We start from the raw sequence: 7,517 nt of genomic DNA on the forward strand, positions 1-7,517 counted from the left end.
GAAAATTTTGTGACCTTAGGTTAGGTAAATATCTCTTAGATACATCATCAACACAATGATCCATAAAATAATAGACTGTTAAACTGAACTTCAATAAATTAAAAACTTTTGCTCTTTCAAAATACTAATCATTAAGAGAATAAACAGATAAACCACTGTTTAGAAAAAATATTTATAAATATAAATATTCATAAAAGATATATATCTAGTTCTTTTCCTCCATGGCTGCTTAAGGATTGGCCAGCATTATGAATGACACAGTAACTACCCAGACCAAGAAGTTCATGACCAGCAGATCACTTCAGTGGAAATAAATGGTCATCGAGGTCCTTCACTCTTGGAAGGTAATGGCACCTAAGATAGAAATTTGGGAAAAATTAGCCAAAATGTACAAGACCACAATAGATGTCATCTTTGTATTTGGATTTAGAACCGAATTTGGTGGTGGCAAGACAACTGATTTTGGCATAATTTATGATTACTTGGATTACACAAAAAAAATGAACCCAAACATAGACTTGCAAGACATGGCCTGTTTGAGTAGAGAAAGACCTCAAGAAAACAGTACATGGAACACAAGAGCAGAATGAAGAAAGATAGGGAGACTGCAGAGACTAATGTTGGTTTTGGTAAAAAGGAAGGAATAAAGATTCCTCAATGACTTTATAGATGGTGGTTGTACAGATTTTTCATAAAAGGGTTAATAAACTAAATTTTTTAAAAAAGATATATATAGAATATTTTTTAAAAACTCCTAAAACTCAAAAATAAGAAAACAAACAACCCAATTAAACATTGGGCAAAGATTTAAAGGTACACTTTACTAAAGAAGGTATACAGAGAGCCAACCAACACATGAAACAATGCTCAGCATCATTAGCAATTAAGAAAATTCAAATTAAACCACAATGAGATACCACTACATACCTATTGAAAGGGCCAAAAATCAAAGGACTAACCATAATACCTGGTAAGATGGTGGATGAACTGGGGCTCTATTACAGTGCTGGAGAGAATGCAAAATTGAACAGCCAGTTTGTAACACATTTTGGCAGTTCACTATAAAGTTAAACATATAATATACCATAGGATCCAGTCACTTCATTTCTAGGTATTTACCCAAGAGGAATGAAAGCATATGCCCATACAAAGAATTGTACATGAATGTTCATAGCAATATTTTTTTATAATTGGACAAGTGACACTGGTGTGTCCATACAATGAAATAGCCCTCAGCAACAAAATGAAATTATTATCATTTTTTAACATCAATAAATCTCAAAATAGTTTTGCATGAGTGAAAGAAACCATATTGAAGTGACTGAATACTGAATAAGTCAATTTATATGAAATTCCAGAAAATGCAAATGAATCCATAGGGACAGAGAGCACATAAGTGGTTTCTTGGGAGTAGAAGTAGAAGGTGAGAGAAGTGGGAGGGGACCATGACAAAAATATCTACAAATTGTATTACCTCCAAACATCTCCTGACAATGTGAAACATTTGGAGGTAATAGATCATTTCATTATGTTGACTGTGGTAATGATTTCCTGGGTATATACATACTATAAAAACATCAAATTGTATAATTCAATATGTACAGTTTATCATAGGTGAATTTTTCCTTAATTATAAAACAACAGTATGCCAACAAAAACTGGTTAAAGATCTAGAAATAATAATAAAATAAATAAACCTCTGGCAAACTGATCAGGAAATAAAGAGAGTCACACAAATAGTATGCTAGAAACAAAAATATTAATATGTATAATGATAACACAGATTAGAAATTAAAATGGTAAATAAAGTCAATAACTGTATGCTAATGCACTTGAAATCACATAAAATAGCTTTGTAGAAAAGTATAAAAAACCCTCTATCTCCAACGTGAAAGAATCCAGGCCCAGATTGTTTTTGAGAAGTCACAGAGGGGAGTTGGAGAAGAAGCTGACCAAGGGCAGGGAAAGAGATGAGCAAGGTTGAAGACCATGAAATTGTTTTGGCATTAATCAGCTTAGCTAGTTGATTTACAGAAATGAGAGTTCTATATGCATCATGTCATGATTAAGCAAGCACATTCTGAGGAAAAGGGAGGGCAGTGGGTTTGCTTGGAATGTGAATGAGGGATTCTTTGCTCAGTTCTCTTTAGTCAGGACAACTTCTAGCAGAAGGTGGGACTTTGTGAGCAAGCAAGGACTTGGGAAGCAGAAAGAATGTAGGTTCAAATCCCTATTCTACCACTGACTGGCAGTCAGGTTTGCCTAAGCTACCTATATGCCTCAATCATTTCTTCTGTAAAATGGAAATAATGACATCTCCTTTGTGGGGTTGCTGTGAGGGTTACACATACAATGTTTGTAGCCCAATGGCAGTCCCATGGTAAGGGGTCAATGAAGACAACACAGCAGTTTTCTGGGCAGAAGGAAGTTGGAGGGGAGGGAAGAAAGACCTGTGTTGCCACTATTACTTAGAACCTTAAATTAGAGGGTACTGAAATTCATGGCAGCGTTTCCAAGAGGGTAGAAATGCTTTTGAAGTGCCTAACTCACATTGCTTTTGTTGTTATTTCACCATTAAAAAAAAATGTATCCCATTTTCCATAGAATTTCAAGTTCTTCTAGGGTAGGGACAAGGTTGTATGATCCTGGTGGTTCCTATACTTGATGGGTACCCTATACATTCTTGTTGTTAAGGAGGGCGAGGTGGGGACAGAGGACAAAGGAGCCAGGGCAAATGTTAGCATTGAAGACTCCCTGTAGACAAGTGATGGTCTGAGGAGGGCTCATAGTTCTATGTTGGCTATGATGAAAACTAAGTGAAGAAATTGAATATGAGACTGAACAGAATTCAGTATGTATGACTGATATGGGGGGGAAGCTTTAGAATTCTATAAAGCTTAGGTTTGAGGAGGGAAGGAAAAGAGGGCAACTTAATCAGTTTTCCTTTTTGGAAAAAGAGGCAAAAACAGTGGCACCACCCACAACAGAAATATGTGACCAGTTTGGACTTCACTCTCTCTATCCACTCCCAGGTGATAACTACAGAAACATGTGGAATGTAGTAAGTACCAGCGCAGAGTTGCTCGTTGAGGAAGTTTACAGTTTCAGTGAAATCCAAGAGTGTAAACTTATTACAGCCTATTTCGTATTTGCCCCCCAAAAGTTCAATACTTATAATCATAACAGTTATCATTTCCTCAGCCCTTTGTATATTCTAGGTTCTGGGCTAAGTACACTATAAACATTGTCCACAATCCTCAAACTACACTGGAAAGTGAGTATTGTGATGTCCGTTTTATGGAGGAGAGACTTGAGATTAAGGACTCTTCCCGAGGCCACACAATCAATAAGGGGAAGAACATGACATTGAACCAAACCCGTCTGACACCAAAGCTCTTGCACTCTCAGTCACACGTGGCCAGTGCCAGTGAGTTCACCATCTTTGACCTTTTCATCTGGACTCTACATTGTTATTCCCTTAATACTTTTATTTTATGCCATCAACACATGATCTTCCTGATGTCTTTGTAATTATTTTTCTGTTTGGGACCTCTCATTTTTCTACCTATTTTGAACCTCTCATTTTAATAAATATAATTGTCAATATACAAGTCTTTTTTTTGAACCTTAGCAGGAAAACATAAATGGAGCAAAACAGGCAATGGCATTTTCTCTGAACATATTTTCTGAGTCCTGGCCTATGCAGGCTTTTCTAGAGGCCCCCAGGCATTTGACAGTGGGAAGCAAGGGGACCATCCTGTCAAATAAATAAATAAATAAATAAATAAATAAATAAATAAATAAATAAATCTCTGCTTGGTAGTTCTATCCTCTGTAACAATTAACCACTTTGGCTATAACTTAACTCTCCCAAGAGAGCTATGTACTATGATGCTAACCATCCGCACAGCACAAAGCTTACCTGGGAGTGGTAATTCTACAGTCCATTGTCAACCATTAAAAACCTTAACCGGAAGTTTTTTGCAGGATAAGAGGAAGGTTCTAAGAAACATGAAACTGTATGCACAAGGTTTGTTAGGAAAGAAATAAAAGGCCTGGTTGGGAGAAGCCCCTGGGAAGGTCCAGCCACAGCAGTCCTCCTCAGGGCCCAGTTGAGTTGCTGGTTGCTGTCATGGAAGCCTGGGCTTCCAGAAGGCAGGAAGATAGAAGTGCAGAGTGGGTGTGGGTGCACTGAAGCCAAGCGTCCCTCAGGCCTGCTCCACCTTTACTCTCACCCCTCAGATTGCAGAGGATGATAATGAAAGCCCCGAGAGCATGGCCACAGACCTGAGGGTTTCTAAGTAGATGTGCAATCATAATAACAACAAGGAGGCTATGGATATAATATCAACCGAGTTAAGGCGGGGGACTATGAGTTTTAGTGAGCGTGAGTCTATTCTGAATAATAAATAAGAATGCTATAAAAAATCAGGACCACAGACAATGTGGACCTGCAGGAAAGAATCTCTTCTGTCCTTCTGGAATTGTGTAGGCCACCTGGACTATCTACACAGGCACAGAAATAGGTAAACAGATGGTCTAGTCTGGACCCACCCTTGCAGAATCCTGACTAGGAAAACCCATGGGCCATCATTTATGAAATATTATTTAGCCCCCAAGTAAACCAGATCTGGAGTGCCAAAAAGAGAAGAGAAGAAATAAACTTAATTTTAATAAAGATGTCCAGGAAGGGTGAAACCACAGATAGCTTAAGAGACTCATTTTAATCGAAGAGAACTTACATTTTAAGATAGTCTTTTGCATTATCTCCAGTCCTTCCTAATATGAAATTGAACTTATGTAGATTTAGGCAATAGTAATTCATAGCCTCATTAGATTTATTTTATTTTGTCTTTTTTCACTACCTCTATAAGGGAAGAATTTTTTTTCTGTGCTGTTTAGTGCCATATTCCCACAGTCTAGAAATAGTGTCTGACACATCATAAAACATTCAATACATATTTAGTGAAATAATGAATTAGATTACAATATTATCTTATCACTCTTTCTGCCTCCTATCTTTCTTGTATACAATATACTTTCATCTCTGAAGACAATCTTTCTAAAACATGAATCTTGATGACAGTACTTTCCTTTTCAAACATTTCAAAGGATGCACACAGTCAAGAAGAAAGCCTTCACCCTTTAATAAGATATTCAAGGGCCTCTGTGATCTAGCATCTGCTTATGTCTTCAGATTCATCTGCCAAAACCTGTGCCTTCTGCTCCAGGTCTGTGGTTGTCCTAGCTAATGCATCCTTTCTGCCCGGATATTCTCTTCCTATCTACTTCCTCTGAAAAATCTAATTTGTCCTTCAAGACTGAGAAAGAATGTTACTACTTCTGGGAAATCTTCTCAGACTAACTTCAAATCTGGGTTATTCACTTTGGCATATAATTCTACATAAATAATCCCATCAACAAGTTTATAATATATCAGGATGGTGGACTTATCTTTACTACTGTGTTCCTTATTAGTACCTCTTGGTTAGGTACTGTGGCTTAGTTACTATTGTAGCCACAGCAAATCAACACTTGATAAATATTTGGGGATAGGAACATGAAAAGAGACTGTGGAATTAGTGGCATTAATTTTTTTTTTTTAGATCAAGTGTTTATTTTGGCTTGTAAATCTTGATGCTATTTTCGAATATTGTATTGATGACCATTGTAAGTTTCATTTACTGAGTGCTATCTAGTATACTATCTACCTTCACAAATCATTAGTCTTCATTTTTTTTTCGTTGTTGTTGTTATGGCCAAATATATATATAACATAAAATTAACCATTTTAGCTATTTTAAGTATATAATTCAGTGGCATTAAATACATTTACAGTGCTTCACAACCATCACCATTACCCATTTCCAGAACTGTTCATCATCCAAAACAGAAATGCTGTGCCCACTAAACACTAACTCTCCGTTCCCTCCTGCCCCCAGCCCCTGGCAACCTCTCTTTTACTTTTTGTTTCTGTGAATGTGCCTATTCTAGGTACCTCAAACAAGTGGTATCATAGTATTTGTCTTTTTATGACTGCCTTATTTCATTTAGCATATTTTCAAGGTTCATACGTGTTACAGCAGGTATCAGAACTCTGTTCCTTTTTCAGAATGAATAATACTGCCTTGTATGGATATACCACATTTTCTTTATTCATCTCTTGATAGACATTTGGGCTGTTTCTACATTTTGGCTACTGTGAATAATGCTGCTATGAAGTCTCTGTTTGAGTATCTGCTTTAAATTCTTTTGGATATATACCTGGAGTGGAATAGCTGGATCATAATCTGTTAGCTTTTTGAGGAACTGCAAAACTGTTTTTCTATAGCAGCTGCAATGTTTTACATTCCTACTAGCAATGTATAAGGGTTCCACTATATTTCTACACTAGTTATTTTCCATTAAAAATAAAAAATATGTATTTATTGAATTTAGAGGGAGAGAGGAAAGAAGAGAGAAAGAAACATCTATTTGTTCTTCTACTTAATATGCATTTATTGGCTGATTCTTGTATGTGCCTTGACCAGGGATAGAACCCACAACCATGGTGTGTTGAGACAATGCTCAGTCTAATACCTGAACTATCTGGTCAGGGCCTACTTTCCATTTTTAATAATAGCCATTCTAATGGGTGTGAATCAGTAATACTTTCATAGCATAAAATTTAGATTTTTGCTATATTTCTATTTTTAACTTTGAGAATAAAACTTGAGTATTAAATGGAAAGGCTTCAACTGTGAAAATTAGACATATACTGTTATTCATAAAGCTCTGTCCCCAATATAGGTATAGTTCTGAAAAAAGTTGATATAATATAGAAGTAGAAAGTAGGGAGAAAATGATAATATTCTCATGACCTGCCATTCAGCAATTTCCTTTCAGTTAATAACCTTCACAATGCATTCCACAGGCACTTCTGAAACATATTTAATTGACAAATGTATGAATTCAGACCATTCTAGTAATGGTATCCAGTGAAATTAGTTCCATATTTTTGCATTAGTTTGAGCATTTTTATGATTTCAAGGATGGAAGAAAGCTTCCAGAAAACCATATATACACAAATCTGTGGATGTGAAAATATGCATAGAAATGCTGCTTATTTTTATGAAACTTTTTTACAGCATATTAAGGCAAAACCAATGTTATTGCAATATTAAAGTGCAGAATTTCAGCAATCTATGAAGGCCCCCAGAGGAACATTAGTTACAGTCGGCAGGTCCAGCATTTTATAGAGCTGCCAATAGAGAAAGATTGCTCTCTCACAGACTTAATTGAGGGAAGCATTCAATAAGAAGACTTTTATTGGCCCTGGCTGGTTGGCTCAGTGGTAGAGCAGTGGCCTGATGGGTGGATGTCTGGGGTTTGATTTCCAGTCAGGGCACACAGGGGAGGCACCCTTCTGCTCCACCCACCCCCCACCCCCCGCTACTTCTCTCTCTTTCTCTCTCTCTTCCCTTCCTGCAGCCATAGCTTGTTTGGAGTGAGTTGGCCCTGGGTGCTGAAGATGGCTC

General features: G+C 36.9%; 1 pseudogene; it reads left to right on the forward strand.

Annotated features, from left to right (window-relative positions):
* The first annotated feature begins 248 nt into the window (after nt 1-248).
* LOC136319502 (small ribosomal subunit protein eS24 pseudogene) lies at nt 249-661 on the forward strand (annotated as a pseudogene).
* The last annotated feature ends 6,856 nt before the right edge of the window (nt 662-7,517 follow it).

The sequence above is a fragment of the Saccopteryx bilineata genome, chromosome 1 (assembly GCF_036850765.1).
Source record: "Saccopteryx bilineata isolate mSacBil1 chromosome 1, mSacBil1_pri_phased_curated, whole genome shotgun sequence".
Classification (NCBI taxonomy): domain Eukaryota; kingdom Metazoa; phylum Chordata; class Mammalia; order Chiroptera; family Emballonuridae; genus Saccopteryx; species Saccopteryx bilineata.